We start from the raw sequence: 24,751 nt of genomic DNA on the forward strand, positions 1-24,751 counted from the left end.
AGCTTTGTTTATAAGAGCTTCTAAAGCAGCAAATGTAGGATTTTGTTAACATGAGATTTTCTTTACTGTATCAGGAGCTTGCACAAACCATTTGCTCATTTGTGTGCTTCCAGTGGAATGCAATCTCTAGCTTTGTGGAGAAAAATCAATACTACCTTTCAGTGGCTTTCTGGAGCCCTTTCCAAATTTTCTAAATCTTCAGTGAAAACCCAACAGTAAAATTTGGCAGTGTTTGTCTTCTGTTCCTGGAAATTCAGATTATAGTTCCAGAATTTCTCAGAAAAATGGGATGATTTACTGTGTTTCCGTTCTTTTGCAATCTGTAGTCACAGCAGTATTTACGCACAGTGACTTGACCCTAATAAAAGATTTAATTTCTTAACCCTTGGTGGTATAAATTTTTCAAGTGCCAATGCCCTTGCAAATGGCTAGATTAAGATTTGGCACCCAGTTTGTAAAACATGAAATTCTGTGAATGCAGAAAGTATGCTTTTGCATTATTGTCTCTATCCCTCTTCCCCCCCCCCTTTTTTTCCTTCTCTCCCAACTGCCGCTTTACTGAGACAAAAGAGGGGACAAACTTCATTATTAAATGCAGTAGTGTTCAGTTTCATATGGCTTAATTCCTATTAGAAGGAAGACTTGTTTGGCAGTGCTCAACAAATAACTTGGCATTAAATAGAATACAAACACTTGGTTACAAAGTAGGGGAAAAATTCAGATCTTTCTTCCTTGCTCTCTGTAGGCTCAGGATTTCAAGATCAAATATAGCATCAGCAGGCAAGGATTCAGAACAGAACTTTGCACCTAATATTTTTACTCCAGAATTGCCCCAAGGTTTTAGAGTAAAGTAAACCTCTAATCAAGTTGTACTAATTGCAGTAATATTAAGCCTTCTGTAGCCACATGAAAAGGGGTCTATGTCTTTGCACATATGTAAGCTTTTTCTGGTATAGATAAATGCAGGCTCATTAGAGCAGTGCTGTACAACCATTGCTTTTCCTAAAGCAGCTGAGAATCTGGCTGGTCTCCCAAAGTGCAGGGTGAGGTTGTTGTTGCTATCGTAGAGTGGGGCTGTCCAGCTGGCGGCCCATGGGCCACATGTGCCCCCAGAGGGTTAGCACGTGGCCAAAAGGTTCCTTCCTGGCTGCTGCTCACCCCACCATGTTGCTTCTAATTTAGGGCATTTATACACATACTTGCGCCACAGTATTGAGTGCTTTTAAAAGCATCCGGCGCTGCGGTGCATGCATTTGTGTAAACAGGTAAACATGCATCAGTCCTGAGAAAATGGTGGTAGCGCACTTTTGAACTAAAAAACATAGAAGGTATTTTAGTTCAAAAGTGAGCTACTGCCATTTTTCTCAGCGCGATTATGCATTTTGCCATTTATACAAATTCATGCAGTGCAGCACTGGGTGTGTCAGCTTGCATGAGGAGCACACTTGATTAATCAAGTCTGCTGTCATGTGCCGGAGATCCAGTGCATCGGAGCAGACAACCATATGTGTGTAAATGCCCTTAGTATCTGGGTTCTTTGAGCTCCCTTGCCCTCCTCTGGCTTCTACGTCCCCAGCTCTTGGGGACACGGCAGTTCAGCTGGAGAGGCCAGGCTGCCTGTTCTCTGTGCCATGGTGGGGGCTGGGCTGCTTGTGCAGGAAAAGAAAGAGGCTAGCTCCTAGCACTGCATGTGAGCTGTGAGCATGGCCATGAGGGGATGCTGTGTGGGCATGGCAGGAGGGGAGCTGGGTACCAATATTGCAGTGGGTGGGAGGAGGGAGCCTGCATGGCAGATGCATCTGGGGGAGCAAGGTGCTGAATGGCCTGTGTGGCAGGTGGGGGGGAGGAGGGAGAAGGGCTGCCCTTGCAGCAAGCAGCTCCTGCTGCCCAGAAATCGGTCATATCTGTGGCGGAGGATCTTTCCTGGTTTTCTTGGATGAGATTTTTTCCAGGGAGCTGCTCGTGTTTGAGTATATCCAGTCAAGGAGGATGGTCTTCCATGATTGTCTTTTCTGTGGGTCCAAAGATGGCTGGCGAGGCCTATCTGGGATTGACAGACTCTGCTGTATCTCTGGCATGTGTTTTTGTGTAGGGTAGGTGCCTCTGGATTCTTGATTCAGTCTGTGACATACTGTTTCTGCTGCTCTCGCTTTTCCATTTCCTGTTGTCATCAGAAGGTTTCAGAGTACTGAGATTCTTGCAACAGACTCTCCCTCTATTTGGAGCAGTCCTGGGTGATGGTCTCCCATGAGTTGATGTCAATGTTGCATTTTTTTTCAAGTAGGCCTTGAGGATATCTTTGAAGCACTTTCTCTGCCCTCCTTTTGAGTTTACACTTTGACTAAGTTGGGAGATTAAAACTTGCTTTGGGACTCTGGAGTCAGACATCTAGATGACATGGCTGACTTAGTGAAGCTGATGTCGGATGATCATCACCTTGATGGTCATAGTGTTTGCTTGCAAGAGCACGCTAATGTTTGTGCGTCTGTCTTCCTTTTGGATTTGAAGGATCTTCCACAGGCAGCCTTGATGGTAATTCTCCAGCAACTTGGTGTCCCTGTACATTGTCCACTTCTCAGCTCCATATGATAAGGTAGGAGTTCCCAACTGTTTGATAAACCATGGGCTTCGTTTCAGATCTGATGTTGTGGTCTTTGAGCACCCATTTCCTCAGGCATCTGAAGGCTGCACTTGCACATTTGAAGCGATGTTGGATTTCTTGATGTCAGCTGATGACTTTTACTGAACCAATAGAAATGCTATTTCAACTGTGTTTTCCCAAAACAATTCAAGAAAACCTGTGCATTTTCCTTTCAGCAGTTTTTTAAATTTGAGCATTTGGCTGCCCCACACTATCTCCGGATAACACGAACTGAATTCCAGCCCAAAATCCATGCAAGTTGTATTCTTGCATGTTTAAGTTTATAGATGGAACTCTTTAGTCTTAGCCAACTCTAAGCCAAGACTAAGACCACCCCGATCTCAAATCAATGAGTAAAATTACAGCAGGCATAGAGGAGGGCAAAGCAACAAGAGCACAGTTAAATGATTTTTATGAGATGTATTGTCTCCAGTATGAACTTTTGGAATATGCTTCCACAGTGTGTTTGAATACAGGGTGGAAAATCAAACTCGAGAGATTCACAGTCATTTGGCAGATCATGTTCCTGCACAACTAATGCTGAAGCTGGACTGTTTATCCTTGTTCAACAAAAATAGGTTTATCTAAAAGAAAAAAAATCTTCAGTTTCAAGAAAGTACGTTAGTTTAAGCAACATTAAAAAAAGAATACAAGTGCTGTAATTACTTGAATCCTTACAGATGAGGGTTTTTTCTCTATTTAACCCTGGGGGAGCCCTTCCCTTGGATTTGAGTGTGAGTAAGGGGAGAGGGAGGGGCAGGCAACTGCTGTAGCCCTGGCTCGAGGGCTGGAGCAACTGCTGCCATAATTGCTACCGCTGGGCCCAGAGAGGATCAGAGCCAGTATGTTCTTTGTGCTCAGGGCTTGAGCTGGGCCTGTGAGGGAGCACAAGTAGTGGCGGGAAGAGTTAGAGGCATGGGGGAATTAAATGGCAGGAGGCATAGGTGCTGGAGACAAGATGCTATGGGATTGCAGGGGTGCAGGAGCTGGGGCACACAGGTACCAGCAGTGGGAGGAGCATTAAGTGTTGGTGGGAATAGGTAGCAGGGGGGAAGGGGTAGGGGTCAGGCCATTTAATTCCCTTGCTGCCTGCCCCCCTACAGCAGCAGTGTGAGGTGGGGAGGGAGAAGAATTTAAGACAGCCCTCCAATAGTCAGATTCCATACATGGAAAATTATATCAACATTTATAAACTTTCCTGTTATAGAATCTAATTATTGGGGAGGGGGAGGGTCATCTTAAATTCAAAGTTGCCCTGTATTTGGGTAACTGTGGTAATACCACTTCTGTATTTTAGAAGTGGTAAGAAACTGTTACTTCCTCCTTTCCCCTCCCCCCTCATTCTGTTTAGTCTACATCTTTAAAACATTTTAATTTAATGTTGGAGAGTTGTGACATGAAAACAACTTTTGTACTATAATTATAAATCTTCCTGTTTTTTTTTTATAGGGAATACCCATATCAAATTTTTTTTCTTTACTTCACTGCAGTTTGTTAGCAATTCTAATATAAGGATCTGTGGTTCTGACTGGATTATAAAACGAATGTCAGTCTAAATGACAAAACAGCCCTTCTTGATGGTCAAGATAGATGAATACTTGTTTACAAACTTCCACATTTTAAATCCCTACTTCTCAGCCTTTTTCACCTATAGCCCACATGATAGCTCAGAACATTCTGCTATTATCTCATATATTCCTTTGCAGTAAAAAGAAAAAAAAATGAAAAGAAAAAGATTGTAGGATTTGTGTCATAAAGCAGCCAAGATCCATAGCTGCAGATCCCCTGAGAAAATGCAGGTAATATAATCTAACGAGGTGGCTTTCTTTAAATGGTTTATGTCCTAGAAATAACAGCATCCTAGAGAGGCTTGTTCAGTCTTAATTTGTGAGTTTTATAGGAATGGTGTCTGAGGTTCATCCTCTTGTATCAGAACTGAAACCTATTTTCAGACCTGCCAGGTTTATTGCTTCTCCCAACAGACTGTTGATCTTTTACCCTTTTTACCAGCTCTACTGCAAAGGGTGAGAAATCTGGTACTAGATGTGATGCCAAGATCCAGATTAAGTCTGGGCAGAATCTTTGTGAATTTGGAATGTTTGAGAGTTGAGAAATGGTGCTGGCACTGATGTTCATGGCATCTTGTTTCCTTGACTTTTCATTCATCCAAGGAGATTATTCACATGCTTCCGAAACACATTCTAAGCAGATGTTTTTCTTTGTCTGTTCCTTAAATTCCTTCCTCCCCTCACCCAATTTTATTTTATTCAAGTTTGAAAATTGCTCAAAATTTGTAGTAAAACTTTCTGATGGCTATCATGGAACTCAGTGAAGCTCTTTCCTAGGGTCAAATGTTTTTGGAGGAGGAGATGGTGCAGGGGTGGAACAAATCTTTCTAGATCTGGAGTCTGTTGTAAGGTTAAGATGGTAGTCTCTGTCTGTGACCACCAGCATTTATAAAAACCACTTAACTCACGCCCACCAGTCGATTGCACAAGACCTTGCATAAGATTAGTCCCACTACTACTAATTACCACATCAAAATACTCCAACAACAAACTGAATCCAGCATATTTACTTCTCCTTACCCTTTGAATGGAATCTTTTCCAGATTTACAATCCTTAATGAGGTCTTATTGCAATAGGAGTGTCCTTGTGTCAGTAACAACTCTTCTGTTAAGTTGGAGAACTCGTTCCAGTCTAGCTTCATACTACAAACCTCTGCACAATATATGGGAGCTGTATAACAGAATGCAACTCCTCACTCCTTCCTGTCTCCCCCTACTCCCTCTAATACTGACAGTTTTATCTCTGGAAAAGCTGTAGTAAAAACAAAGTTTTTAAAAGTTCCTCCCCTACCTCCCCCCATATGTCTCTGCCATGTTGTGACAAATTTGGCCTCTAGAGAAAGAAAATCTATTCCCTACATAATGAGAGGGGTGCCGTTAAGATGCATTCTGTGTAGCACCTATTTAATATTGAAGTGACTTGGGTGTTCTTACCTGTATATCTAAGATGAGACCACAATATCCCTTTACTAGGGAGACAAAAGCTGCAGTGTGGTCTTACATTATAGGAGATACTTAAGCTATGCCAGTCACTCATTGATTGAAACCAAGTGTCCTGGTGTTTGTCAAAACCCTCTTTCTAATTATCCAGGTAACAGAAAGCTGTTTATGTACAATTTTTGGCAGCAGCTACTTTGTTTCTTTATAGCAGGGGTCTACAGTGTTTTCTGGTGGATTGGGCCAGGCTTACCCAGCTTGGGTCAGAGGCAGTTAGACACTGGGAATCAATCACCATCACTGCTTCTCCTTGCCTCAGCTGCAGCGTAGGGAAAGACCCCCTCTTCAGGAGCTGGTGCCGCTTAACTGTGGTACAGCATGGGCAGAGCTTTTCTGCCAGAGCCCCAGGGTGACTGTGGTATATCACAAAGGGGGGACCCTTTGCTGCTGAATGGCACTGAAGGCATGACTCCAAAGACCATATCCAAAGGCTGTGTGGACTGGATCCAGCCTGTGGGCCATAGGCTGTCAACCCCTGTATTCGGTCATTGGAAGAACTGAGTACTACTGCAGTACTTACCTAGAGTATCTGGTTCAAGGGGCTGGTGGGGGTGCAGTGATGTAGCTGCAGCCTCCTTTGGTTCCTCTTTCCATTAGTATAAGTTAGGATGGATAAATCTGGGCATGAGCCCTGGGTGCTCAGTAAAGGGGCTATTTCTAACTTTAAGAGCAAAGACAAAAGTGAGAATTGTAATCTATTAGACCGCAAAAGGAAAAGAGAGGCAGCTTCAGGGTTTATTATTACTTTACGTACTGCATGTTGAACAATGAATTAAAACTCTACCAAATGTTGGCGGTAGCCCTCAGTGCTTATACATTGGCTCCATTTTTTTTAATATGCTTTTGGCAAGTGGGGGAAGCTGGCAGTTCTTCATACTTGTGGCCTCTACTCTAATAAAGCGCTTTAGTTATTAGCACAAGTAAATAGTTGTCCATTTGTGCTTCATTAATGCACATTAGTCATACAGTAAATACTGTCACTTTGGCAAGTTCCCCAGAACACTGAATACTTCCACACAGTTTGGGGGAAGGGGAAAGCTGACAAAGTGGTATTGGCATCTTTTTAGAAGAAAAGTGCTTGAAGCTATTAGTGTATTGGATTGACAGACCATTATTTCAACTCTACTGGGTTTTTCTAAGACTGATAAGTGAAAGGAGGAATTACACAGGGCTTTCTACTTTATAACTGATGCAGTTAGGTTTCCAATCAATCTTTTTCTTTTTTTTAACTGAGAACACAGCTTGCCTAAAAATCTGAAATTGATTTTTATTTTGAAATCTCTAGTCTGAACTAATCTGTTTCCTTAAACTTGGGCATCAGATTGCCTAATATGATTATGATTTTTCTAATATGGTTATTAAAATTCACGTATTTTTTAAAAATAGAAAAGTGAAGTTCATATATTTTAACCAGAATTGAGGCCTGATCTATAATCCATTGATATAAATTGAAAGACTTTTTTCTTGGGTTTGACGGACTATAAATCACACCTATAATGAAGAATTAAAAGAATGTGATAAAATAAATGTTTTATAAATATTGCTGGTTGCTAATAAAGTACCAAACAATGTGAACTTGCCTTATGACATGGGTTTAAACAAATGGTAAAAAACTAGAAATCAGAGTGACTGGAATAATAAAAATGATACTACTTCCAAAACAAACCACAAGTGTAATCGGGAATTGTAAAGTAGGAAGATACAAATGATTACTTTTTCCCCTCAATATACAAGAATCTCTCTTTAAATTCAGGATTAAATGCTGAATGCAACTTTCCTTCTGCAAAGTTGTTATCATTGTTTATAGGCACATGGTAATAATAGATGACCCCAGTTTCAGGTTTGTGTACACCTGTCAGCTTGATTCCTGAGTTGTCTTTGACACTTATGGTAAAGATCAATTGGTGATCATGCCATGGAAACTACTGAAAGGCAAGCACTGCTCTGTGAAATAGTCTTAGCAACATTTTTCTTTGCTGGCAGTCACCATCACTAAATGTGAGCTGTTTTTAAAAATCTCATTCTATCCTTTGACTTAGACTTTTCCAGTGTATTTAAATTTGCCAAGCAAGGGGCTGAAAGAGGGGAATATTTTAGAGTAAAACCCAGAAAATCAGCATTGACAAATGATGTTAAAGGTGGAGTAAATGACATGTAGACATGGACAAGCTTCCAGTGTGAGCTCTGATTATGATGTACCATTCTTTTGTGGATTGAGAGCTGATTAAAAGATAGGAAGCTAAGAGTAATGCTAAATGGTCACTTTTGAGTTTGGAGGAGGTCAAAAGTGAGGTCCTACAGGTATCTGCTAGGCCCATATTTGTTCAATATGTTCACCAATGATCTGGAATTGGGGGGTGCACAGTAAAACCTCCAAGTTTGTAGATGATAACGAAATTATTTTGGGTAGTCAAGTCCCTAGTTAATGAGCATCCCACAGGAGCTTGGGGGGTTCCCTGTGTGCTCAGTGGCAGACCCAGGTACCTTAAGGTATATAGAAAAACATTTAAAGCTGTGTCTATCTCCAATTCATCGAATCTCTCTGAATTAATTTGGAGGGTTCTGATTTGATTAAGAGAGATTAAAAGAGTCTCCTGATTCGATTTGTTTTCGGAGATTCGGCTGCAGAATCGGTCTGAATCTCTGCCGAATTGAATCAGCGGCCAAAGCTTTGCACAGCCCTAGAAGCCAGCACTGCAACTTGTTCCTGTGGCAACAACCCAGTACCCAGGATGCCAGACCTGTTCCTGCTGGGTCTCAGACTGGCCAGACCAGGTGCCATGTGCACTGGATCCACTGAGGGGTGGGGGGAGTATCTGTGGGCCATTACCTGCACTGTTCATCTGGCCTGAGGACCAGTCCTGCACCACTCACCTGGCCTGTGGGACCAAATGAGTTTGACACCCTACTTTAAGTGAAATGTCCAGTAAATTCTCAGGGTGTTTAGAGAACAGCTTTCTGTTCTGGAAAGCTGAGGATACAATTAGTGGGTCATCTGTCTTGAATCTTTTTTCTGGCCAGTAAGGAAGAATTGGCTGTGAATATGAAGTAATACTAACTTTGGAGGAAGAAATCACTACATGATAGGATTCCAAGGAAGGGAAGGGATGAGATTAAACAAAACAGAGATACTAGACTTCAAAATAGCAGGCTTCAGGAGACAGAGAGATAGCAGGTAAGGTCCCATGGGTAGAGAGACTGAAGTATAAATGGGACCAGGAGAGCTAAATTTGTAAAGGACATAGAACTGTAGGCTTGACAAAAAGCGTTTTATAATGTGAGGTAAAGATAAGAACTTCAGAAGATGTGTGTGGCTAAATAAGATGTTTCTTAGTTATCTAAAAATGAAGAGAATGTGTAGGCATTAGGAAGAAGGATGAGTCACTAAGAATACCAAGGAATAACAAAGACCTGCAGAGACAAAGTTGAGAAAGTGAAGGCAAAAAAAAATGACAGCTGGCAAGGGATAAGAAGGACAACAAAAAGAGATTCTAAAATACATTGGACTGACAAAGACAGACCAAGGAAACAGTGGATCCACTGTTCAATATTTCAGCTTCTTTATTAGAAGAAGCAAAGATGGCAGAACTGCTCAGTGACTACTTTTCCACAATCTTCACAACCTCCAACCAAATATATAAGAAAATGTAATATAGACAGAGAAGAGCAGCAGATCACAAGTATAGAACATGTTGGACAAACTGGCAAAAAAATGAATGGTGTTGTTGGGGCCAGACCAAATTAATTCCAGAATGCCAAGAGAACTAGATGAAGAAAGGTGGCTGCACTACTTCAGCATTGGGATTTGGAGCAGGAGTGAGTGGGCAGGGCATGGTGTCAGTGTAGACAAGCTCTTACTCCCTTTCCACCAAACCTATTGCACATGCCACTGAGAGAATCCTGGCAATCCATATCTGTCCAGCAAGCATTACTGGGTGTGTGTTTTAGTTTATAGAAAGAAGGTTTTTGTTTCCTTGGGTGAGGGTGGTTCAAGAAACATGCAGCTGTAGCCCAAGAAATACTGAACCACAACTAACAGCCACCCAGTAATAGGATTCCAGAGAAGAGAGTTTGTAAAAGATGCTCTTCTGGGCACATTCTGCTTTTGGCTATGGACCAAAGTCAATGAAGAACTGTTGGTTGTGTTTTTCTGACACAAAGTTAAATAAATTTATTTCATTTTCACTCCATTCATATAGTGCAGTGATTCTCAACCAGAGTACCACAACACCCTTTCAGGGGTGCTGCAGGGTGTCACACAGTATTAGCATGGTTAGATTTACAAATATGATTCACAAGATTAAAGCCAAAGATTTCAAACAAAAATCCACAGTTGTGGTCGTTTTGAATTCTGCAACAGAAAAACTGCTCTATTGTTTCTTTTTTGCGTATAGGAAAATAAGGGTGAATACTAAGAGCTCACATTTTTTAAGGGTACCTCAAGTCTAGCCAGAGGTGCCTTGAATCTAAAGTTGTTGAGAACCACTGCTCTTAGTGTTGGTCTCTAAGGGTTAGTTTTTTAAAAAAAATATACAACCTACATGTGCATGAATTGGTTGTAGGAAGCTTTTTGCTCTGCTTTTTCTAATGAGTGATTTTAAAAAAATATTTATTTATTGTTTACAGCATTTTCAGTTTACAAGCCTGTATTTCCATTAGGTGGCTTAACTTGAAGACTAGGCAAAGTATAGTAAATGTTGACTGACTAGGCAAAGTATAGTAAATGTTGACTTCCCAACAAGCAATATTCGTATAAATCCATTAGACAAAAATACTTTTGTGGTTGACAGATAACAAAATCTCTTTTGCAGTGTAATAGAACCAAATAATGAATTAAAACCCTAACTAGGGGAAAACACAAGCATCTAGTTTTTGGTGTTTCAAGAGACTGGCAATGTTTTCTGATCCTACTGTGTACATGGTCATCATTCGGAGATTCTTTTTTGTGAAATGTAGTACTACATTTGTAACCTTAAATGCACATTCTACTTAATGTCCTCCAAGTAATGGAGTAGTGATTGTGGGAATGCTTTGGTATGTTAAGATTTTAACATAGCCTAAAGCAATCAGGGCTTATGGTAGAGGAGATATCTTTTATTTGATGAACAAGATTTTTGCAAAAAAAAATTCTTTTGCAAAAATCTTGTTGGTCAAATAAAAGATATCACCTCTACCATGAACCCTAATTGCTTTTTCCTTTAGATCAATATGGCTAAACCTATCTGACCTAACAGCCTAGTATTTGGAGGTTTAAACAATATTAACAGAGCTGTTGTAGTTTTGCTCAGGTGTTGCAGCATTCTTCCTGAAGAATTGCAGTACTTTTCCTTGCTCAAAAGGTGTTCAATAGACTTTGGCTGGAGAAAAATATGCAAATTAAGCTGCTGCGTATTTTATTGTTTGCAGCACAACTGTTTGGGAAAAACAAACAAGCAAACAAACTGCCAATACATTTGGGAGGATTGGGAAAACTTGCTTGCTAAGAGCAAGGATACCAGTTTTTGAAGAGTTTTTTTCCTGAGACAAATTGCAGCTTTACTCATAATCTGTTACTATTCAAATGCAAATTGCTGAGCTTTTGAGAATCTTTGGCTGCAGGGTATATTAACCAATTAAAAATAATCTGTGAAATACTCTTTCTGATGCTGAATATTTGGTAGATCTGCCAACAGTTGGTTCTTTGCTTCAGAACTTCTTTGTAGGTAACTTGACTGCTAAAGATCCATAATGTTGCAGACCTGGATAGTCCCATTATGATTCGGATGCAGGTTTAGTATGTATAACTTGTAAGATTTTAATTTCTGGTTAGTCCTGCATCTCCTAGGTTTTTTCCAAGGCTAGGAACAAAAAGTAAGATTTAAGTGGGTTAAAAAATATTTTCTACAAGTTAAAGTGCATTTGCTTGAGCATACTTGAGCAGTAAACTCAAAATAGTTCTTCCCTTCTCCTAGTCAGTGAGTGGAACTGGGAACATCTATTTAGATTAGAACATAGTGGTTTGCTTTAGCTCTGACCAGTGTCTCTGTTATGTCAGTGCTCTGAAATGCCCAGTTAAAACTGTAAGATTCTGCATAGTCTGATATTCCTTTTACAGAATAAAGACTTTGGCCATTTTGAACACTGTTGTAAAATTAATTTGCCATGGTGCCAATCTAACAAAGTACGGTCTAAAATGTATCATCCTACCTTCCAATAGAAAGTAGGATCCTTCCATTAGTAGCATTATCTTATTTAAAACAATTTTGAATCTAAACAAAATGGATCTTTTGAAACAAGAAATGAGGTAGGTGACACAGACAGTAATTTCCAGAGCTCTGACCCCTGAATGGCCAACAGGAACTGAAAGATAAAGAAATGTCTATTGTGCTTTCAAAATATAGGTCTTTAATCTGTTTAGTGTGTGTTAAATGATGCATCTTTTTGTTTTGTAACTCAAGTTTATATATATACTTATGAAATAACTTGGTGTATCAATTTTAAGTAAAAACCCCCAAACAAACCCAAAATGAAACAAAAAGTCCAACCTCAAAACTTCCACTTCTTTTCTTGTCATCTTTCTCTTTGATTAGTTTGAGAAGCTTGGAATCTAGCCATTTCTTGAATGCTCTAGTATAATGATCTGTGTTTGAGAGATGGTACAATGTTTGGTATCCAGCTGCTATTTATAGGAAGGATTAACTGGTATAGCTTAGAGTAGCTAAGATTGACATGCTTTTCAGTAAGCCAGTTTTTTTCCTGAAATTTGGGATAAGCAAATCTTTTACTTTTCCTGAGGAGCAGAGCCAGGGGGTGAGAGCAGGGGTGCCACTCTGCGGGCCACACATGTACCGGCCAGCCTGACAGGGGGTTCGCACATGGAGGCTGCCACTGTACCCTGCGCTACCATCCCATGGCCACTTGCACAGCTTTGTGGGCAAGTGGCGCAGGGTACGGCAGCAGCAGTGCCGTGGCAGCCACCTTGTGCAGGCGATGTATGTACCGCCCAGCCAGGGAGTGGAAAGGGGAGCTTACATGCAAGCAGCCATCACTGCACCGCTGCTTATGCCCTGCAACTGGCTGCACGGCTCTGAGGTGGTGCGGGGTGGTGGTGGCTGCATGCAGGCTGGGAGGCGCTTTGCGGACAAGTGCTGCCACTGTGGAGCCATGCCCTTCACCTCTGGATCCTAGAGGTAAGTGAGGCTAGGGGTTGTGGGGCAGGGCTGGGGAAGATGGTCAGGGGCTGAGGCAGTGGGGGGTGCTGCCAGCCCCAGGCAGCACACCACAAGCAGAAGCAGGGCCGGGGGTGAGGGCAGGGGTGCCCCTCTGTGGTGGGCCTTGGGGGCATGTGATGTGGGGTGCAGTGTGGTGGTGCCCAGGGGAGGGGGAGGAGGAGGCTTTTATGCGGCTGGCTGCACAGCTCTGTGGCTGATGCTTCAGTGGCGGCAAGAGATGGTGGCTGTGGGGGTGGGGGGCTTGCATATGGCGGGCACTGCCACTCACCTGGAGCGGTGATGGCTGCTGCCTACAAAACCTCCTGCTGCTGCCACAGAGCCATACTTGGAGCTTGGCGCAGGACAGCAGCAGCATTGTGGTGGTGGCTGGGCGGCTTGCAGCCATCCTCACCACCATTCTGTGCCGCGCAGCGGCCATGGCCGCCACCACGCTGCCGCTGCCACCATGCAGCCAGCCACACAGCTCTAAGCATGGCTCTGCGGCAGCAGCATGAGGGTTTGTATACAGCAGCTGTCACCACTGGCACGGGCAACCCCACAGGTAAGCAGTTCTGTGTACAGAACTGTGTGCCACTCTGTGTGCCATTTCAGTGTACATAAACCAGTTTCAAAATGACTGAAACTGGTTTAAGATAAACCTAGTTGAATGTAGTATCAGACTTAAGTGATTTAGGTCAAACTGGTTTATGAAATCCCAGTCCCACAGCATCTCAGCATGCTTTGCAGCCATGTGCTGTGCTGTGCTGTGCTGTGTTGTGTGCTCCAGAGAGCAAGGCTAGCCCCACCTCTCGCTCCCTAGCTGGAGCAGTTAGGGCTGGCTCACTGGTCTCACTGGCTGGATCACTACCCTCCCAGTAAACCCACATCTGGGGCCAGGGAGGGGGGTGAAACTGCCCTTCCCCTTAGTATGGAGCTGCCCTGCCCTACTTACTTACTGCTGACTGACTGTGGACTACAAATCCCAGAGGCACCTGGAAGTAAATAGAGGAAGTGATGAGCAACCCTGCAGAGTCCTGCTGCTGTGTTTGTGGATTACAAATCCCAGAGACCCTGGGGGGCAGCAGGAAGAGAAAGGGAATACACAGCCCATGCTGGCTGTGTGTCAGAGAGCCGTGCTTTAGTGCCCTCTGGCTTCTGGCTTAAGCCACTGCAGGCACATGGCTGCATTTCCTGAATCAAAAGTGAATGTCTGCTCATTTGCTTATTGGTTCAGTCTTTGCAGCTGAAACTAACAGTAAATGATCTGGAGAAAGCTCTGGGGGCACCTGTTCCCACCTGTCCTGAAAATCAGGAGGGGTGGGAAGGAGCAGCCTTCTGCTGCTCCCCACCTGCTTCTCATACTGAGGTTCCTGAGAATCAAAGCTTTGCTGCTCCTCCTGGGTTCCCTCATTTGGGATTCCTCAGGTGCGTCAAAACTCCTGGTGCAGTCCTAGGGCTGTGACCACCACTCACTTGATTGGCAGTCCCAGGGCTAAACCGGAGTTGGCTTTCCCGATGTAGAGATGCACACCCTGGAGATTCCCTGGGGCATCTCTGTGGGCAGGGGAGGAGGGATAGAATGTGTCATCCATTGTCTCAGAGGATCAAAGTGAAGGGCATTGAGCAAGGTGTTTTACCCAGTGAAATAGACCAGCTGTGCCAAGACACATCCCAGAACAGCTAATCCATTTCCTTTGGCAATGTCTATTTATACCCTGAGAGATCATTTTCTGGGGATCTGAGAGTTGCTCTGTTATCTGACCTGACCTTGCCATGAAGCGTATTTTACCAGCCCTCCAAAGAGGCAGCCTTATTTATCGTTCTTCAAACTCACAATTCATACACAAGCCCAGGAAAGAAGTTCTTTGTAATCTGTTATGATCTTTAAACTTTGAGAAACATTGGCTTAGAGGTCAGCCAACCTAGTCTCACCCAGAATAAAGCTCAGTGAACAGAACATCTTTACACCTCTACCCTAGGGCAGGCATATCAAGTTAACTTTAAACAAATGCTTTCACCATTCTGGAGTGTCATACTCTCAGGCCTTGAGCCGGTCAAGGAGGCTCCATTAGCCCAAACAGGAACAGACTGCAGGAGGCACAGTGCAGTACTTCATGTTTCCTGTAACAGTGTTCTTTAAACCTATCCACCAGAGTTTTCTTAATGCCTGGTTTGCTACAGAACTGTAGTAGGACTGGGATTGATGAGTACTATCACAAAAGATCTACTGTATTTATACAGATCCAAGGTAACTTTTGAACCTGGTGCCTGGGTTGGGGCCAGAGCCAAAACTGGAACCATACCAGCTTCCTTACTGCTGTGCAGTGTTCGCAGTGCTCCTCTGCACTGCTGCAGGCTGGAGTTGTTGTTGCTACTGCTGTTTGGCTGTTCCAGGGTGGTTCGTTCAGTGGAGGAATGGGCACAAGACAGAGGGAGTACAGGGGGTGCAAGTGAGGTATAGGGAGTGGCGGTGAGGTGGAGGAAGTGGCAACAGGGATAGGCACCAGGGAAGGGGCAAGCTGAGCTGGAGACCAAGCCTGAGCAATTGTCTGCCGAATCCGTACTCAGATTGAAGATAAGACTTCCCCCCTCCCTGCGTGCTGAATGTGGGGGCACCTAATCTTGGATTCAAATAAATATGGTAACTAATGTGCAGGTGTGAGGAAGGGAGGTGTAATAAAAAAGGCTTGGATTGGTTTTCCCTGGTCTCAAACTCTTACACCACATGTCATAAGAGGAGACAGGGGGTGGAGTCTTCGTGCATACATGTTGGTTTGGTTTTAATCCAAGTTGGAGCTCTTGAAGAAGCTTCACCAGTCCAGAATTGCCTGTGGGTGATTGGCCAGCTTGCTTGCTGATTGCATCACGTGTGCCATGGTAGAAGAGATTCATGGATGGATTAGAGTCTGTTCTACTGTGGCACTTGTGATGCAGTCAGCAAACCATGGTCCTATCAATACTGGGGAAGCTTCTTCAAAAGTTCTAACTTGCATAATTAATATGTGAAAGTTCATGCCATGGGATGTTGGGGAGGCCAATAGTATAAACAGGTTTAAACAGAAATTAGACCTATTTTATGGAGGATAGGTCTGTCAGAGGCTCTTGTACACGATGATCAGAACCTACCAGTGCTGACTAGAATGGATCACGCCACCTGTTTCTAAAATAGTTCTTGTAAAGCTTCTGTTGATTGCTGCTGTTGGAGACAAGATACTGGGTTTGATGGACCTTCAGTCTGACCTGGTTTGGCAAATGCTCCAGAAGGGCTGATCCACCTAGGATGCCGGGTGTATTAAAAACAACTGTGTATTTTGCATATTGGTGAAGCTTTAAAAACCAAGGACCAACCAGCCCTCCTTTAAGCTATTCTTTGAGAAACTTGGAGAAATAGTAATGTGATAACACCTGCTTGCATTCAGAAAATTACATTGGTATTATCTTCAGCCTGGAAAGGCGCAGGTTCAGGGGCGATCTGATGGCCACCTGTAAGCTTATAAAGGGTGTTCACCAAAATCTGGGGGAACTTTTGTTCACCCGAGCACCCCAAGGGATGACAAGGTCGAATGGTTATAGACTCGTGCAAGACCATTTCAGGCTGGACATAAGGAAGAAGTTTTTTACTGTCCAAGCCCCCAAGGTCTGGAACAGCCTGCCATTGGAGGTGGTTCAAGCACCTACTTTGAATGCCTTCAAGAGAAATTTGGATGTTAATCTTGGTGGAATCCTATGGCCCCAGCTGACTTCCTGCCGCTTGGGCAGGGGGCTGGACTCGATGATCTTTTGAAGTCCCTTCCAGCCCTAATGTCTGTGAAATCTTAAGTAGTATCTGACATGCAGGTACTGCTGTTGGTGATGCTGCATTAGTGTACTCAGTTTAAAGAATCTGAAAATAATGTTCTATCAAATATCAGATAATTTGTTTCTAACTGGTAACAGTGTTAATGGAACGCTACTAGTAATCTTCTCTAGACCTCTTTCAGCAGAAGAATATGAAAATTTACCTTGGCTTACCTGACATTTTCTTTTCTTGTTATGGCAAAATTCAGACTCTCTTTTTCTCTCTTTAATTGCTGCTGTCAAGTTTTATTCTTTTTGTCGGAAATGAGTCTCTTTTCAAGTGACTTTATTGCAGGGCCAGTTTTAATTGAAAACTAATAGCTGGGAATAGGCAGTAGTTTGGGGTTTTGGAAACTCAGCAGTACCAGTCTGTTGGCAGAGGAGCCTATTTCTGTGTCTAATTGTTTAAGAGGAAAGTCAGATTTGCCATTAAGTAGAGGCTGAAAAATCATAGTTGGGGCCTATGGCAACTCCTAAGAAGGAAGAAGACTTTCATGTAAGCACATATTTTTCTTTTTACTGGTCAAAATGTACCAGACCCATGGTATTTCCTAGTAGAGCTTTAATTGAATTGGCTGTCGTCTTTGAGAAATGTAGTCAAACCTAGTTTGTGGTGTGTTTTTAAAATTAAAAAAGTTTGTATCAGAAAATAAGTGCTTTATTTTTATAAATGCCTCCAAGCAAAAGCTAGTTCTAAGAAGCACTTGTCTTCCCTGAGCATCTTGCCTGCTCAATTATTTTAAAATCAGAATAAAATTTTGAAATATGAACAGGCTCTCAAACAGCCACTGCGACATTAAGTTAATTAAAAATAGGGCAAGGCTTTTAAACATCTAAGCTTGTCAGTTGTATTCTCTTCTTGCGGGCTGACTTTAAAATATGGCAACTGTGATGTATTTAATCTCTTCTCCTGTAACACACAGCAGTGATTCAAAAAGCACATGCTACAGAGTGCCCTTATGAATTTGTTCTTTAAAATCACTTTTTGTAGCTGTTCAAGGCATGTTTAACCTTTTGTATGCAATTTGTTTTGTAGAAAAATCTTAAGTTTATCTGAAAAAGAATTCCATTTGTTCCAACGGAACAATCGTGGTCCGTTTTACAGATGCAGCAATGTAAATTACACTTTAAAAAATATCCAAAATGAGTTGAAGCTCAAATGCTACTGCATGTATTTGAAAGCACAGTGCTAAAACTTTTATCTAGTATAGAGTGGTGTCTTCTGTCCTAGCTGAGGAAAGTTGTACTTCTACTGATAGCATACTGCTGAATGCTATCCAGGGGCTCCATATTTGACACTTTCTAGGACATTTTTACCATAGTAGAAAAATTGTTTGTTTTGTTTTTTTCCTCTTCTCTGCCCCATCTGATTGTGTAGATGGAAGAGAATTGCCGTCCCTTGGGAGTATTTTTGCTTTTGGGACAGAAGCTCTAACACAGCATAGATACCAGAGGGAGCACAGAATAGTGGCTACAGCTTAATTTGGGCCACAGACAATTGTTAATTTAATGGAGACTGTTGGGATCAGATCCTATCACATGTGTCCTGCCCTGCCACATGAGTATGGCAGAATGTGTTACTGTTGGGACTGGGGATAAAATGTGTTAGATCCCAAACTGCAGGCCTAGCACTGGGGCCTGGTCTCCAACATTTCACTTTCCATGACACCTTTTCAAAGCCACTTGTGCTGCAGCCCAGCACAGGGCTGCTTGGCAGATGGCTTGATAGGTGCTGCGTGGGAGGAGTCAATGGGCTCCAACAGGTAGGCAAATTCAAACCTGTGCATGGAGCAGCCCTGCATAGGCAGCCTGGTACCTGTAAACCCTAGTGCCAGTCATCTGTCAGCTACCCACCACATGTTCAGTTTAAAAATCTATACCGTCTGCATTCAGTATTCCAAGAATGCGGAACATTTGAATACTCCATTAATTGTGGGCACTTTTGTGGCTGGCTTGCTATTTTATGAAATGACATGCTGCCCGATGATTATCATGTGAACTGCATGTTAAATGTAAGGTCTGCCAAGTGCCCCCAGTATGTTATAAAATACATCAGGGCCTTCTTTTTCTCTAGGTGGCAGTTAGTCTTTTTTTGTTCGGTCTTGTCATTATACAACGTAAACCAGACGCTAGCTTCAGTGACATGCCCTTCCTTTAATATAGACATGGAAATACAAACACTGTTGAAGGCATCTGAAACTTGTAGCATCCTGCAGTGCCAGAAACAGGCTACAAGGTATAGCCGATCCAAAAATAATAGTGCTTTGTTCCTTTATTTGGACATTATTGGAAAGGTATAAAGTGTCCTCCACAAGAAATGCCCATTTTTGTTTGTCTCTAAAATGAATATAATTTATATACTATGTGGGAGTACAGGGAACATGGTGATACTTTTTAGTACAACCTTTCACACTTGACAAAGTCCAGACATCTACCTGGATGTGATTTCAAGCAGTGAAATCAGTTCACTTGCCCAGGAAGGAGCAAGTTTTAAGTGTAGGCGTGCTTTACTGCAAACAGAGGCACCTTTGTGATCATCTCTCATATTGCATAAAAATTTAGCCTCTGCTTAGTGTGTGGTGAGCAATGCACAAACCAGGCATACCATACTGATCATAATTTGTCTCTGTGGTATTGTTGGAGTGCCACAAGTGAGCTAGGCTGTGTCTTACACAAATAAACCTTTTGTTTTAAGATAATTCAATTTCAAGATAGATGCACTAGAGCAGTGGTGCTCACAGTTTTTGACTCTGCAGCCCAAAGAATGGCATGGGGTCAGTCTGCAGACTGGATCAGATCCCACACTGGTCCCTTACCACCTCCATCTGGGATCCCCTTACATGCCAGGACCAAGCTCTGCCTGACTGGGATCAGGCTCCAGAGCCCTGTGCAACTCTTATCTGTCCAACACCCCCCCCCCATGCTTGGAGTGCACCGATGCTGCTCAGTATGCCGACTCTTCTGCACAGGTCTGTGGCTCATGGGATCTGTAGGGGCCCCACAAGCTTGATGACTTGGCACTAGAGGTCAGATCTGGCCCGTGGGCCAGGCATTGAGCAACCCTGTACTAGAATTATCAAGTTTAAAAATGAGTGTCTTCTTTTCGGTAGTATGGACTTGTCAAATTTAACATGTTTCTAGGAGCTTCCAAGAAGTCCATCCTGTCCTAATAATTTTTTCCCTCTAGTGAGTGAAGACATTGGTGTCTCTCTTCCGGAGGTCTGGAAAACCACTGTTTGGTTTAGACCAGTGGTGGGCAATTATTTTGGCTGGAGAGCTGCCTAATGACTTTTGGTGAGCTGTTGAAGGCTGCAAGGGTAGTCCTGCCCCTTTGCCACCGGAAATCCCTCTCCTTGTCCTCGGAAGTACTCCTTTTGGGAGGGGAGGTTTCTATCTTGGAACCAGAAAAAAAAATGTATACTAAAAATCAAACATCTACTATAACGTATTTTAATTTTACTTCAAAACATATTTTTGTCCTGGTTTATGTGTATTTGCATAATGTATATAAGGTGATTTGCTTATTAGTTCAAAATAACCTTACTCTTGTATATTGGATGTGGGGTTCCTTTGGGGGAGGGGGTTTGTTTGATGCATGTGGAGGGGTGGGAGTGTGTGGGGGAGGTTTGTCAAGGGGTTGTGGGGTTATGTAGGTTTGGAGTTTGTGGGGAATCTGTGTGGGGAGGTGGGGTTTGTGTGGATATGGGGGGGCTTGGACCCCCATCACATGCTCCCTCTCTTCCCCCCCCCACCCCCACACCATGGTGGCAGCAGTAGCAGGCAGTGGGCACTTGGGGCTCTTATGGCCTGCAGCAGGAACAGTCCCCAGAGGCATGTGGCTACAGCTGAGTCCCAGGGGCTGCGTGTGGTGACACAGAACCAGTCTAGCCTGGCCTGGCCCACCAGTGTATGCCTTCAAACTAGACCAGGCTCGCTCTGTGCCAGCACATGAGGCTCCCGGCACTGCAGCCAGAGCTGTCCCTAAGGGTGTTCAGGGCCAGGGGGTGAAAGTGTCAACCAGCCACAGAAGTTCGCACGAGAGGGGGGAGTGATGACCGCCCACAGAAGGCAGTGGTGGCGGCGGGGCTTGTAAGGCACTGTCTGTGGGACCCCCCAAAATGTGGGGCCTGGGATGCTCATCCCAATTCACCCCTTCACACCCCTCAGGGTTGACCCTGACTGCAGCCAAGAGCGTGTACCACCAGGCCAGGCTGGTTCTGTGCCTCCCAGTGCAGCTCCCTGATGGAGTACTGGAAGGCCCACGTGGAGGCAAGGAGCTAGCCTAATCCAGTCCGATGGCACCCCACATGGCGGCATGGAGCCAGCCCAGTCTGGTGCAAAGGTGCATGCCAGCAGGCCGGGCCATTTCTGTGCCACTATGTGCAGCCCCCAGAACTCAGCTGGAACTGAGGTTTTTTTTCTTTGCTTCCTCTGTAAAGACAGGTGAGTGTGGGGGTGATATAGTGTTCTTCTTCCCTGTCCATATTTTCTGAATCTAGTTCTAGAAATTCTTTAGGAAAAGGACACAGCAGGGTCAGGAGGAACAATGTCTCTACCTGGCAATGGACTAAATTTCCTTTTTCTAATCTACTGGTTCTTTTAAGTATACTCACAAATTACTACTGGGTAAAAAGCTAACCTGTTTTTCCCCTTTCATTTTTGTTACTCTTATTCCATGAGTTAAGAGGCACATTGTTTTTGGCATTAACATTCAAAGCTGCAGAACGCAATAAAAGATGCAACTTATGTAGGCAGCAGAGCTAGGGAGGAGTGTAGGTCACTGATCCTCTGTATCTTTCTGATTGAAATGCCAGACTTAATTATTTATTTTGATAACTGACCTGGCTGCTGTGTTGGTCCAAATTGCAAATCTAGCAGTTTAAATTTGGATAACAATTACAGTAACACACAGTGCTTCATAATTATTAATTATAGATTGTAGGATCATCTCAGATTGTTTTGGCTGTTTATGAATTCTGTGCCTGTTGAATACAGGCATTGTATTATGTCATGCAGTATTTAAGTTTGCAAATTGATACTGAAATCAAACTTGTGCTTTTGTCCAGCTCCCAAAATTCCAGCTACCATTGGAACCTCTAAATAGATGTTGCTTCAGATACTTCCAGTCCTGTCGCTACTTGCTTGATGAATGCGGATGCTATTTGATGGACAAAACAATACATAGAAACAAGTTTGTAAGGGTTAATGCTTAAGCTAGCTTCTAAAAATACTATTGTGGGTTGATGTCACAACAAGTCAAGTCACAGTATACTTAATTTCAGGCTGAAAGTGCTTACTGGAAGAAGGGTGATGGTGGAGGAATAAAAATATGTAGGAAACGTGACTTATTGGAAGCCTGGATTGAACTGGGGGAGGGAATGATAGTTTACCTCTCTAATATATGTAGATTGAACAGAATAGGTAGATTTCTTTGGCTGTACAGTGACAGTCTGACTTGGAACAATTATATAACTTTTAACCTTGTTCCAGTGTCCAGTGTGAGTTCTACTGCAGTTTGGCAACTTGCCATTATTTGTCTTTGAACAGCTTACATAAATAGATCCTGGAGGGTCATGTGAAACTATCATGAGCTTTTAAAAACTACACACTAGTTACCTTTTCTTTGCTGCCTGCATTGCAGGTTTGGTTTTGTTTATGCAAGTCTGTGACTTTACTGGAGTGACTGACTGTGTTGCAGTGGGTTTTAATACCCTAAGGAGATCTCTGTGGCATGTGAGAAAAACATGGGGGGCGGGGGCAGGAAACAAATCTGTGGAAGAGACAGGAAGGTGGTTTTGATATGGAAGTTTAGAATTGCTCTACACTTGATAATTGAAACCTCTACTTCTAAAGACACTGAAAAAATGTGTAACTGGACCTTAGAATCCATGAGCTAGCTTTGTGGTTTGAGCACCTGCCTGGAGAACTGTCACATTGTTCCTGAGAAGATGTAATTATTACGTTAGTTAGCTCAAAATAAAACAAACTTGTTTAAATACTAAGTTATACGTCTGTAGCCAACGCTGAGCGTATCTACACATCACCCTACGGCAACATAGTGATCACATATGTCTGCACATGATTGCCAACTATGTTGCTGTAGTGGTGTGTTCCTGGGAATAGCGTGCCACTACAGCACCTTAGCAGCAAAATCTAAGTGTGCACGACACAGCAACTACCCATACTGCGTTGTGCGTTAGTACTTCCAAAAGGAAGTACCAGGACACAGCACCATGGAAATGTCACCATACAGTAACGTGTAGATGCCCTATGCCCACTGTACCACAGCTTGAAGTAAGGTCCATTTAGTGATGTAGGGGGAATGCAAAGGCAAAAGACTCTCATCTCATAGGTACTGCATTCTTGAAAACACAGCATTATTATACTTGTTGTAGATGGTTTAAAGTGTGTGTAGAGGGGTTGCGGGAGGGAGTGGAAGAGGAGGCAGAGATTTGGGACAATGAGAACACCAATGCCTGGTAGCAAGATAAAATAGCTTCTGGTATAACTCACTTTCCTTACTGAGTTGGATTTGCCATGGCAGGTTAAGCACACTACTGTGGTTGTGTGGGGAACTGACTCATACTCTATGAACTTGACTTTGTGGCATGAAAATTGAAACTAGCACCCTTACGATGATGAAGGACTTAATCTTTATAATCCTGTCACATTTCAAGCTGCCAAATGAAAACTAAATATATAAGACTGAAGGGGTGGAATGCCATAGATTTTCAAGTTCCATACTGAAGAAAAGTATTCCGTTTTATTCTGTGTCATTTAACTCTTTAATCCTTGCCAGATCCTCTGTGAGGAGTAGGGGATCTGCAGTTTACCTGGGGTTCATGTTCCTAGCATAGAGTCTTTCAACAATTTCTTGCTTTTTAGCTCTGCTCCTATCTTCAGAGGCCTCACAAAGATATTGTGCTAAGCTTAACAGGGAATAGCCACTTCATCTAACACATCTCTTAGTCTCCTAAAAGATCATCTTTCAGTAGAGTTCGATCTACTTTCTCTGTGTAACCAGTACAGTTTAAGGATGGTTATATATGATCCCAGGTGGGGAGGTGGAGGGCGTTTTAATTAGAGTGGCTCTCAGTAGATGAGATGCTGCAGCACACTGGAGCGTTCTGATTAAAATGCATGCGAGCACATGAACAAGTGCCCTGAATGCTTTGATTTAGTTGTCTTCTAGCAGTTTGATTTCACCTGCCATACAGGAAAAGCAGGGAGAACTGTGCCACTTTTTTTCAAACGCTGGTGCCTATGTTTTATGCACTATAGCTTGAAATAGCAGGGGACTGGGGTGGGTGGCCTATAAAATCCATTTCTGCCTATGTAGTTATTTGGCTAGCTATAAAATGAGGGCAAAATGATAAGATTAAAATACCTTGAAAGAAGTGTATGATTGCATGTCAACATGGTTTTAGGCTGTGATTGAAAAGAGACTTTGAGTTTAAGTTCTAGCTTGAGTAGGACAGTGAGTGTCAGAACAGATTCATACTTCCTTTAAATTCTGACCTTTCTTTTAAAAAAAGGACCTTACAGTTCTAGGATCCTCCTCTTATCTTGCTCTTTGCTAGGGTGGGGTTTGGAAAGAACTACAAGAAGCTGTTGTGGTATTTTTGACCCTGCAAAAAGAAGTGTTAAAACTTTTCAGGTCTGATCTTGTGAGATGTCCTGAGCAAAGTAGTTTTGATTGACATGTAGATTTCTAGTGACTGTCTAAACTAAACCAATGTTACTCCTTAGCAAGTCTACTGAATCCCTTTCCATTCATTTTGTTCTGGCTAATTAGCTATAAATCCTTTAACCGTAATCCCTGGAATTACAGAAAAACAACCTCCTGACTCTCCTGAGAACTGTATAGCATACCATGTGAAGAATGCTTGACCAGAAGAAAAATTTTATTAGCATCAAATTTCCCAGTTTCAATTGGGAAAGTGACTGAGAGTGGAGCCAAAAGTGTAAGGTTTTGATGTCTTGCGTCTTATTTAATCACTGCTGCAGACTCCACAGGT

General features: G+C 42.9%; 1 protein-coding gene across 3 annotated transcripts in view; it reads left to right on the top strand.

The window, feature by feature from the left end:
- Positions 1 to 24,751, top strand: part of GRB10 (growth factor receptor bound protein 10) — a 185,249-nt gene that overhangs the window by 40,982 nt on the left and 119,516 nt on the right. The window lies entirely within an intron of this gene.

Source organism: Crocodylus porosus, unplaced genomic scaffold (genome assembly GCF_001723895.1).
Source record: "Crocodylus porosus isolate Cpor-Errol unplaced genomic scaffold, CroPor_comp1, whole genome shotgun sequence".
Lineage (NCBI taxonomy): Eukaryota > Metazoa > Chordata > Crocodylia > Crocodylidae > Crocodylus > Crocodylus porosus.